We start from the raw sequence: 12,790 nt of genomic DNA, 5'->3' as shown, positions 1-12,790 counted from the left end.
GTCTTCAATAGTATTCGGTGACATCTATAACCTTTTACTGTAATACATGCGTTAAGTGGATGGCCTCAACAGAGTGCAGGAGGGTTACAAGAAGTCCCTCTAGGTGGCGCTATCAATGGTAAGCAAGCCAGATGACTGGGAAACTCTGGAGATGCTCAGGCACTGGAAACACCCAAAAGGCAGGCTGGGGGAGGATGCCCAAAAACAGGGGGTTTATATGAAGTATGTGTTGGAGTCGATTGTAACTCCAGGTTTCATCCTGAATTGATTGAACCATTTCCCCTATCAGAGATAAGGGTATGGTCTCTGGGGAAACAAACTAAAGAGGCTCCTAAAACAAGGACCCAGATATCCGGGGGGGGGGGGGGGGGGGAAACAGACTAAAAACTTAGCGATCAAGTGAATATAAACGATAATACCTGCAGGCTTCCTCTCCTACTCACCTCTGAACATCAGCCGCCAAGTTTAAAACTCCTAGGTAGAGGATTTGAGGGTTCTCCTTCCTTAGAGGCACCATCCCACTGAAAAGATCTATTAGATACTGATGTTTGAGTCACCAATGAAATAAAGAGCCAGTTAGCCGCTAGATCACACCACAAGGAGGCATCACACACACCTCTTTCGATCAGCTTCCTATTGGCCAACTTCTTACATATGAAAGACAGCCAACGGTCACTAGACATTTGAGGAAAGCCTCCAAGATAACCAAGGAAGACCAATGCATAAAAGGACAAAAGAGAACTCAGAGGTAACAGAGATACTGCAGGAAGCAACAGAGAATTTCAAAGAAACTGTGAAACAAGAACAGGTTGCTATGTAAAGGGAATAATGAAAGAAGAAGCAAGAGTTCTTGGGTATTAAAAGTGTAATAGCTAAATATTTTTTAGTCGGCAGAAAGTTAAAATGTCAAGTCAAACAAATCTTCCCAAAAGTAGAACAAAAAACTGAAAGTATGTATAATAGAATAGAAAAGATAGGATCGAGAATTTATTCAGGCAGTCCAATTTCCCATTCTCCCTCTCCCCTCCAAAAAAGAGAATATATGAAAAGAAATAATATAAGAAAAATTTCCCAGACTCTAAATTGGAAAGGCCCAGTGCGCGCCCAGCACAACTAAAAAAATAAAATAAAATAACAAGCGCCACCAAAACATAATATTATGAATTTACTGGAACACGAACAAGAAAGAGAAGATCTTAAAAGCTTCCAGAGGAGAAAAAATGTTATATATAAAGGACTGGGAAACCTAATGACATCAGATTTCTCATAATAATATTAGAGGCAATATTAGGCCTGAAAATGCTGAGTGAAAAAATTTTTGAGAATCCTATCTGGGTGAACCATAAATCAAGTGCATGAATAAAATAAAGATATTTTAAGACACGCAAACCCCGGAATTTTTTCCCAGGGTGCTCCCCAGGATACATTTCACCACAATGGGGCAAGAGCACAAAAGAGGGGGTCCCCCAGGTGACCAGCGGGCCGCTGGACCAAAGACAGTTCTCTTTGGAGCGGGAAATGAGATAATTATTAACTACAGAAAAAGCACAAAGTTATAAAAAAATTAAAAAAAAAACAAGAAAAAGAATCACGAGCATCAACTTGGCTCAGCTAAAATATGTGCACGTATATAAACCATCAAATAGCAATATAACCAAAAAATCTGTTATTATTGCACATAATGCCAGGTGCCTTGGTTCGTGGTGCAAGTAAGTGCTCACAGCAGGTCACCACAAACCAAGGGCGGATGACCGGGAGGAGAATTCAGGGAACGGCCTGAAGCTGGTGAGCCTCTGGTTTTACCTCCTTTAACAAGGCTGACCAAAGATTTGTGGTGTGAATTGACAAATAAGTCATGAGTGTTAGAATTGAATCAACTGCATACGTACTTCTCCGTTTTGCTAGAGAGAACAGTTTCATGAAGTATGCAAACGTCAGACACACTGAATAGGATAATTTATAGAAACTGTTCACCGACGATCCTCAAATCCTAACGTTTATTTCAATTTGTGACACTTTTTTGTTATGCTTTTTTGCATGCTATCAAGTTTTTTGAACCTCAGAATATATGAAGAGCTGTGTTTATTAACTGTCTGTTTTGATCATTACTTTACAAATATCTATTTTATCCTCTTTGATCATCCTGCAAGGTAGGAACTTATGACTACATATGAATTATTTTAAGACAAATTGGGTGAAATAACAAATCGGCCAAATGAGTAATTAGATAAAAATGAATATTTCCAGACGGATTTTTTTGTTAGTATATGGTAGTCATTTGGGTGTGTTATTGAACAGTTTTGGTACTCTGTAAGTTTTTATGCATTTTACAGGTTTTTTAATTCAGAGAGAAACCCAAAATTTTACATGTTTTTGCATTTTTGTCCATTCTCCAGACCACTGGTTTTCAAGTATTATATTTACTGTTAGACAATTCTACCTACTCTGTCTAGCACAATTTTTTGTGAGTTTGAAATTTTTATGTCCAGTTCTAAGTAAACTGATTGAAAGTAAAGTGGTTCAGAAATTCTTGTTTCTCATCAGTAATTCACATGTGGATGGATGTCTGTGTATCCTAGAGAGATTTCCTGCTTTTTAATTAGAATTTTTATTTTAATTCATTTTCTGTAGACATTTCACCACTTTCGAGGTACTTTGCTTTTGAAAAAGATTTAAGCGCCTTTTCTGGCAGTTGAGTCACCTGTCCTTCTAGCTAACTGTGAAATAGAGAGACCTGCGCCATCTAGATGTACAATGATGGTCTTGAGAAAAAGGCATCACAATGTTGCAATGTTTAAATAACAAGAAACAGTCTAGACTAATATTCCTCAGTTTCTTATCCCCTATTCCATTTTTTAAAAATAATATATTAATGTCTTTCTCAATATTATAGAGCAAAAATGTAGAAAAAATAAAAAGATTTTGCAATAAAATTTATAGAAATGCTGGCCAAAGAGGCATTATTTTTATTGATAGTTTATGTCTATTAATTGTCGTTATTGTTCTTTTAGCTCTATTTTATCTTTTATTCCTAACTTTGTTCATCTTCACAAATAACTGAAAATAAATTAGAAATATAAGGACTCTCAAAGGCAAACAGAGAAAGCATTAGAGTACATTAGAATTTGCTAAACTATCCTAGACGCCACAAAACAAAAGATCTTCAAACAAATATTCTTTTAAAAATGCTTTCGAAGTGCATTAAAAGTTGCAAATAACTAATATTTGAACAACCGGAGTCAGAAAACACCAATATTTGACCAATTACTCATTTTGACATATTAATTGGCAAGTAAATCATCCATTTTTGTTGCTTCTGTCATTGTCAGGTTACCAATGAGGAAACTGAGGATGGGGGAGAGAAGGTCAACTTGCCCCTGCCGCGCAGCTAGCGAGGTCCGAACCGGGACATAAATCCAGGCCACCGACTCTCACTGGCACCGCGGTCCCTCACTGGCCTGTTCGCTCCTGACTGATGCTCGCAATACCTGGTTCCCAAGGGTTTGTCAAGTGAAAGTGAAGGATTCCACTCTCCTCTGAGTTTTAACAACAGCTTGATGTGAGAGGAAACAGCGCAGTAGCTTAACAATGAGACTTTGAGATTCTAAATAAATTTCACACATTTCCCATCTTTCTGAACCAAAATTGTCAAGGTTTGACTAATCTGGCAAATATGACCCCAAAAACGCATTGGATTCTGAACAACACCTTTTTTTATGGCAAAGACCAGTCACAAAGAGAGGTGGTATCTGGGACAAGTGTCTGCTTTGTACACGGTTCCAAACCAGAAAAAGGATGTCTGCACCAAAAATCCCCAGGCCGCGTCTAGATTTTCTGGACTCCTCGATTTATAAAATCAGAAAGAAAATTTTTAAAAACAGGCAATGTATTCTCATCAGAACCAGCTCATTTTCCTAATGTTCTTGCTGGCTGAAGGATGTGAATACGAAACACAGTACATTCTCAGCACAATGGTCCATGCTCGCCAGAGAGAGGAAGCCCTTGACTGAAAAAACAAAGCCGGATACAAATAGATAAATAAAAACTGAAATATTTTTAAACACAGTAAAAAGTTCTTGCTTTAATTTCTTTCAATCTTTCTCCCTCCTTTAAAACATTACCTATTAAAATATTAAATGATACTATTGAAATATTTAATATTAATCAATATCACATAATATAATATTTATTATTATATTATATGTTAACTTATTGCATATTAATTATGTTAATATAGTAACATATTAATATATTACATTATGCATAAGATATAACATGATATTGTGTAATAGATAACATGGTTTATATAATCAACATTAATTAATATTAAATATTAGTATTAAAATAGGAAATATTCCCCTTTCAAATATAAAATTATTTATAATGCTAGTACACAAACTTCACTTAAAAATTCACTATTATTTGATTAGTCAGATAATCTTTTTTTTTCTGGAATTATCTTTAGAAACATTTAAGGGGGGGAAGGAATAAATGAATGTTGATTACATTATACATATCATCTCCCTTAATCCTTAGAACAATTTTGTGACATGGCTATTATTCTACCCATTTTACAGATAAGATGGAAAAATCGAGGCTCAGAGAATTAAATCATTCGGTCACTTTTGCACAAATAGTAAGTGTCTAGATAAACTTTGAGGCCAGGTCTGCTATTCCAAAGCTCCATTCTATCCTGCGTGTGGTACTGCTTCCCAAGGAGGGAGAGATTCTCACACACTTTACTAAGGTTTCTGAAAAATCATTAACTCAGAGGGAGCTCGTGTTAAAAGCAATGAATGAAGATGAAAGGGCATTTACTTCACTGCGAATGCAGTAAGCTCACCAAACCCGTGAGTCTTTTCTCAAGATGACTCCACCAAATGGGAGGAAATCCGGGGACCAGGCCTACTGCCCCCGCCTGGAAATCCATCTCAAGAATATTGACTGGACACTGCATTACCCCTTCGGGCAGCTTTTTAAACGTTAAACAAATGTGGTTGTGTCCACAAATAATCCCTCCTGTCCACCGCACAGAAGATAATCCTTTGAGTGTAGAAGATACACTCGTAGCTTCGCTTTGCCTGAATCTGGCAGCTTCTGTCCCCAGCCCCAGTTCTCAGGGGTAAAAGCAGTGCATCAGGGCTGGGGGTCATGGCAGGAGTTTTGGAAACGCCTGATGGCTTTTCTTTTCTAGTTTGCTGTGCATTTCAAAACAGGAAGGCATGGGTCCTGCATCAGTACATTGTCTGTGCCAAAGAACGGGCTTGACAAAAAAGCAGTTTCTGGTGTCTGTGGGTGATTTGTGGAGTCATTCTTAAAATGGGCACCAAAAAAAAAAAAAAAAACCTCGAAAAAAGACGTTCACTCCAACAGAAAAAGAGAACAGGGCAGACAGAAAAATCGGGAGAATGACAGAAACTGGCAAGGGGATGTCGCGAGCTCGAGAGGGGAGCTGCCTCTGTGACTTTTTTAAAAGGTGGGTGTACTTGTGCTGCTGTTTTTAGCTGGCCAGAGAATACAGAGGAAGCCATCCCCCCACGCCACCCCACTGGTAATCCTGTCTCTCTCGCTGGTGTGTTAGTTGCTCTTGGGGGACCCCCATTTAGAACTCGGGGGCATTAACTGGATTAGTCTATCAAGTCCTCCTGTCCCTGGGGAGTATCTGACTCCCTCAGCCTGACCGTAAAGCTGTTACATTGTAGAGGATAAGGGTCCTCCGTAAGTATTAAAAGTGCACATTTATGTGCTGGTCCCTTTTGTAAAATCAATCAGATTTAACTTTGAAACATAACTCGAAGACAGTTTACTTTGACAGGAAGGAGGTACAGAATATGATATTCCAGAGTCAAAGAACTTTTTATTCCTCAAAATGAAATTCGATTATGCAAATGTTTACAAGCAGCATCTATTTCACTTTTTCATTCTCGGTCTTCAGAAAACTATATATCATTGTTCCTTATAAAAGCAACATAAGGGCCGAGTCCCCCCACTCTCCGCTCTGCAGCCATCAGCTTAGTTTTAGCCTTAACTGGAAAAAATACAACCGGCCAAGAGCAACACATGCACAGTATCTATGGGAGCTTGAATAGGCTGCAATGCAGGCAAGTGGGGCGCTATCAATACACCCACAGTTAGCTAATGTCTCCTCAGGCAAACCCTATGTACTAACCCTACCAGAAGGCCTGTCCCATTCCACTGGATTTCTGTGAATCTCCGTTTGCCACATGACTGCTACTAAACTTGAATGAATGAATGAATGAATGAATGAGTGAGTGAGTGAGTGAGTGAAGGAGTGAATGGGTAACTAAATGGGTGAATGGGTCAATGGATGGATGAATGAAAGATTAAGTAGCCCAGGCTCTGTAGACGTAGGGCCCTGAGTACAAATCTCACCTTGTGTGACCTCCCGGAACTCAGAGGTTCAGTTTCCTCATCTGTAAAATGGAGATGAGAATAATAAACTGTTTCACAGGGTTTAGGAGAGGATCAAATGATAAAATGTTCCTAAAAATGTTTCATAAACTGTAAGAATGTAATTTAACAGAAGATTGTGTTGGTTTAAGTGATACTGAGAAAAATGTTGGATGCTCTGAAGGGTATTTTTGGAGCAGGAGAAACGCTTTGGAGCCAAAATAAAAACAGTGAGGGGAGGTCATGAATGATTAAGGGAGGTGAGTGTCTGCTACTGTCTATGGAAAACAGAAATCAAAACATAATTCCCCAAAAACAGAAAAATGAACCTTTCAAGTACTGAAAAAAATCATGGCAACAGACCCTGGTTATCATTCCTGCATAATGTGAATATGTTTCAGATTATAGATCTAGTTTGCTCAGGGCATAGTCAGAATCCCCCAAAGCCATCATTTTCTATTTTGAATGCTTTTCCAAATATGTAATATTCAAAATAAATGGTTAGATGCCACACACACAAAAAAAAGAGAGCGCTCGTGTTTTTAATAGCTTGTGAAATGCAGCCATGGGCCTGCTGGTTGGGGTGGAAAGGAAGTAGCCCATAAACAAGTCCATCAAGCGTGACAGAGCATGTTTGAGCTAAGTTTCACACAAAGGAATGTCTTCCCCAGTTCCAAGTGCCTGGGTCCCTCCAACAAGATCACATCCTTCTGGTAGAGACACAAGGCCCTTTAAGAAAGCGACAATGATACCTCGTAGTCCTCATCTTACAGCTGAGAGATACGAGGTTTAAGGCTTACAACAAATGTGGGATCTATTTATTCCTCACCTCTAAAATCAATAAAATCTTTTCCAATAGTCTTATAAAGTCAGCGTTTGAAGGAGAGTTTATTATGGAAGGGACAATTTCAGTTTAGTTTTACTTTGGACCAATTGAGTGTGCATTGGAAAAGACATCTTTTGGGGAGGAGGAGAAAAGTAATTATTTTAGATTCTTTCATCTAGTATTTAGAATTAACCATCCAAGAGGTTACAGAGTCTACTCAAATTAGTAGATTCCCTAATGAGAGCTAATGAATACATTCAAGTAGCCAGAAAGAACAAAAACCTAAAATCTGTGTTCTACTCTTACTCTACTCACTCCTTTGCTGTGAGTGTATCTAAGTCCTTCGACATCTCTTCACCTTACCCATCACCTTGGATAAATGAGAGCCTTCGTTCTCGTCCTCTGGAATGAATCAATCTAGCTAATAGCAAACTATGGTTCTTCCCCACCGTTGAAGGTGAGCAGAAGCTCCCAGGCCCAACTATGTGACTCCACATAGTTGCCACTGATTGGTCCAGTGGGACCCAAGCCAGGGAAATCAGTCCCTGCAAAATGTCCATCAGATCTAAGAGACAGTCATTTTCTGCCACCTGGATAGCAAAACAGAGAAGGGTATTCTGCAAGAAAGAGGAGACAAGTACCCAGGAGAGGCAGAGAGGGGAGGCCAAGAGGCAGAGACTGACTGGTTCTCAGTGTCCCACGTGCAGAATCCCTTCCCGAAGTCCAGCTTCGAAGTTCATGATGTGCCCCAGTTGGAACGTAAGCTCCTTAGTTCAGGTTGGGTTTCTATAACTGCAGCTCAAAAAGCCCCAAATACCATATTCCTGTAATACGAACCCCAAAACTATATTAGGCGCTACCTGTGAAGCCCACGCCCATGTACTCCAACCCCACCACTCTGTGCGCCGAGTCGATTTGAATTATAAATACAAAGCCTGGATGAGCCACAGAGAACATCCTTCAGTTTACAGATATAGAGCCAGAGAAGTTAAGAGACATGCTCAAAGCTACCTGTCTGCAGTGGAAGATTAATGGATGTTTTTTGTGATAGCCACAGCGTCTTAGGCATAAGTCTGAGGGTTTTGTCTGTGTGTTCATTTTTCCGTTTTTCTCTCTACCTTTCTCTTTGGATCACTCTTGCTTCAGCGGGGAAAGAGTGTGCTCTAAGAAACCTGATGTAGGAATTTAAGAGGTGGGGACACAAATCCTATGCTATCAGTCCAGATGCCACAGGGAGAGAGTGTGCTATGGTGGGAAAAAAAAACGTGGTTTGAGCATCAGACTACCTGGGTTCAAACCCAACTCTACCACTTACTAGCGAGGCGGCACTTGCAAGTTAGACTCCTCCGAATGGTAGTTTCCCTCTGGGAGACGGGAATGACAATGGCCATCTCGCAGTGTTGATGCAGGATGAAACGAAATCACCACCTGCGACATGACTGGTACACCACATGTAATGTCGGCGGCTATCGAAGGGCGGGCCAGCCCAGCAGACGGAGGACAAAGGCCACTCGAGACCTTTCAGCCTCGCTGGTCTTCCTGATCAACGCGCTCGGCCGGGCCTGAGAGAGCGGCAGCTCCACAGCGGTGAGGGAAGAAAGCAGACGCATGAGAGACTAGGGGGAACTTAAAAAGCCACCTGGTGGGGCATTCGCAACACCCCCGACTGTTCCAAACAGACACACGTGTTCAAATGTGTTTTGTGCTTCTTAACCAGTGCTTTTCTCCTTTCTGCCTCCAGGTAACTAGGACATACTTCACGCCCTGGAGCCCAGTGCTTTCACATCGGTGTTCATAAATACTCCACTTGCTTCAGAGCATCGCTATTTTAACTATTTGAGAAATTTTTCGGTTCCCCCGTCCCTACGCCATGGCTCTTCATTTCTCACGTCAAACTAAAGCTCTCGGGCACGCCTTTTCTCGCTGACGCTGACGGAGAAAGTCATTTAGCAAAGTGGATATTTATTTAAGTGACTGGGCGTTGATTTAAACGCTAGTGATAAATCTGTGGATCTTGCTCTCAAGACTGTTATTCCTGGTAATGTAATTGTCATGGGTCATAACTGCAAGACAAAGTACAGCTTCAGCCGCCCCGCTCGTTGCAGAGGATGGAATGCCAAGTGATGTTTTGACTGTGGAGCATTTCCTGGAGAACAGAGAACAATAGGCCCTGCTCAATACGGGATTAAACACTTATGAAAACACGTCTTGGAACGGGGTGGAAGCGTGGGTCTGTGAAGGAGACGCAGGACTGTGTTTCTTTCTTTCCTTTCTTTCATAGCTCTAAACAGCATTCGGTTAAAGACATTTGACGGCATCCCACTGCCTCCGGGAACAGCTTTGCTTGCCTTCTTGCTCCGTGGGCTCACCCCTTTCCCACCTTTGTGTCTTTGCGTGTACTTTTGCTGCTGCCTGAAATCTTTTTTCTTTTTCATTTATTTCACCAAAGCTTGAACTTCTTTTTCATTCTCCAAGAGTCAGCTCGATCCTCACTTCTGGGAAAATCTCCCCAGGAAAATCTTCCCCAAACCAGGCAGAGATCTGGCTCAGCATTAGCAAACCTGTGTTTCATGAGCCCCGCGTGACTGGGAGTGGACAGGCTCGTGTGTCTGTGGGCCCGGTAAGTGTGACTTCCTCAAGGCAGGTCCACAATTCATTCATCTCTGCATGATAGATGCTTAATAGATAGTGTTTGATGGAATGATTGAATCGGTTCACAAATCGATGAATGAATGACCTTTCTGCCAAAAAGAAATGAAGACAGTATTTCTCGTAACTTATACAGATTGGGGATTTTCCAACACCGCAGCCCAGCTGAAGGCGCCCACTGCGTTGATGCAGGCAGGACGATTACATGATAGAAAAAATTCCATCTTCGCTTTTGCGAAGCGGTTTGTTTTAGAAACAATCTGAGATAACAGATCCTATTCTCTGCATCCTCCTTTTCTTATTTGTTAATCCCAAACTATTTTCAGAAAAACAGGATGTTACTTGCTTCAGAGCACAATCACTTCTGATCATGACCCTTCATCAGAATGCTTAGTCCTTAACCAGTAGGCACTAAGGAAAATGACAATACTTCCTCTCTGCCACCCCCCAAAAAATGTCAATGATGTCAGATGGGTAATAAGCCACAGGAGCAAAAGTAGAAAGTATTAAACCATCATCAAGAAGGTCTTATTTCTATTCCTGTGTCAGGCACAATGGGAAAAACAGAAAAGAATCACACGACTCACATGATACATATGTGTTCATGGGTTATTTTGCAAGAGCCCGCCCCAAAGCTTCCTGAATAAGAAGTTCTGATCACACAAGTAGACAAAACATGGAGAAACAACATGCCATCGAGGAGATCAACTTAAAAGTATTGAACTTTTGTGCATGGAAATTGCCCAGATTGACCCATAATGACCATCTACAGTCCTTAGACATATGGCCAGAAGAAAAGTTAAAGAACAGATTACCAGTTTTCTCAGCAGCAATCCTGCTGGTGAATCCCGCAGTTTGAACTCATGAGAAAGGCTTCCTGTCTCCACGGTCCACTAGGCTAGACGAGCAGGTTCTCTCTACGTCTTAGGCCCCAGTTAGCAAGGAATTCCTCTAAAACAGTCCTCACTAAGACAACCTCCCGTGCTTATTAAATGCCTCTCAAAGGGAGAGTGTGCAAAGCCTTTCCACAACATTCTCATCAGATCTGGAAGAGCTGGCCTTGCATTTAAACGTTAATGCAAATAACAGCAATCAAACCGTGTGCCCAGCACTGTTAAGAACATTCCTCACACAAAAAAATCCTTGGTGTTTCCTGTTATTTTTATCCCCACTTTCTAGATGGGGAAACTGAGACTCAGAGATTGGCCAGTTTGAGTGTTTATGGAGCTGCGATGTGGTTGGTGCAGGTCACACCCAGGCTGCCCAACTCCCAGGTACATTTTCATATCCGCTGCATTTGGATGGCCCCAGTGGTCTCCACACTGGACCTATCAGAGCACAGAAAAAGCCAGCACGAAAAAATGCTGAGGGACTGTTTCTAAGGCACCTCCCTCCTCAAAGCTGAAGAATCGTAGTCCTTTAGTGTTTCTTAATTCAGATGATTTTTTAAAGATGATGTCTTTGTCATCACCACTGTCATCAGAACTACCATTCATTAAACCAGTTCTGTGAGCCACGTCCTCTCTTACACATCTATACAAAAAGCCTGAGATGCGCGATGACCTATACTCTATGAATTCACAAAATAACTGCCTAGCGAGAGGAGCTGACTCCCCAAGACCTGGTTTCTGGCGAGCCGCAGAACCAGGATGCTAAGTGTGCGATGCTTTTCAAGCCCAGCTCCCCCTGGAGTCCCTCGCTACACCCACACAGCTGCAGCTCTTGACTCCTTTCTACCTGAGGTCTTCACAGCCCTCCCTGAATAACGAGCAGTCACAGAAGCTAGTGCTGGCCCCTCAGAGCACGGTGGAAAGAGAATAAGGCTGCATGCCAGCATCACGTTTCAAATGACGGTCGTCACTGCAATGCCGTCTTCCTCCACTGCACACCTTACGCCATTTCTTCCTCTGAAACACTGCGGGACAGTGTGGAAAGGGCATAACCTGATCCGGGACAGCCAGTCAAATTCCTTCTGCTTAAAGGACCTGGACAGGAAGTGACTTCAAAATAGCCAGCTGACCGATGTCCTTATGAAAATAAGAAATTTGGACATTCAAATTTCTTTAGCAGTTTCCTCAGAAAGCTATAGGAAATTTCCCAGGCCTTCCTGATTTAAAGAGTTTGGCAGGTTACTCAAAACACTTTCTTCCTTAGTTCCCAGAAGAAACCTGGAGGCAATATGGCGGAGTTCAATGGCCTTGGGCACGACGTCACTCTCCAAGTTCCACACAGAATGCCAGTAGGGATGGGTGAGCTGGTTGAAAGGGGTGGAGGTGTGAGAGGGGAGGATCTCAAAGCAGATGTGTATAAAATGCACAATGCTACTTATTTTGTGCAATGTGCAATTGTATGCAAAATTCTCACCATTTATTATTAGATCAGTTCTGAGTGGTGGCTTGGCAGTGTTGATAGTTAGCCAGCGAAGCCCTTGAAGCCTAGCACTGCCTTCCCTATTCAAGGAAAGTAACCACACTGAACCTCCATTCCCAATCTGTCAAGTGGGGATAAAGACAACGGCCATGCAGAATTTTGTGACGACTCAACAAGCTGGCGAAGACAGGGCTGATATGCAATAAATACTCAACTAATGGAAGTTATTTATTAACGTCAACTTGGGTTAAAAATACTTTCCACTCTTCCTCCTCCTTCGCCAAGCTGTTCCAAAAATATCTTCCCTAATACAGGTGAAAGTGCTTTGACTTGACCAACAGAAAACTTCTACACACCAAACGCTGATGTGGAGGACAGAGGACACTTTCCTAAATACTTACATCTTATTGAGACCAGAAAAGGATTGAGGTGGCTCACAATTAAAGAGCAACGTACAAGACAACTGTGGAGCATGAAAGAAGGTAGAAGACAAGATTCCAGGAAAGGGGAGAGGGAGCCAGAACGGACACAGGG

The sequence above is a fragment of the Rousettus aegyptiacus genome, unplaced genomic scaffold, assembly GCF_014176215.1.
Source record: "Rousettus aegyptiacus isolate mRouAeg1 unplaced genomic scaffold, mRouAeg1.p scaffold_m13_p_13, whole genome shotgun sequence".
Taxonomy (NCBI): Eukaryota; Metazoa; Chordata; class Mammalia; order Chiroptera; family Pteropodidae; genus Rousettus; species Rousettus aegyptiacus.
Note: the sequence above shows the minus strand (reverse complement) of the source record.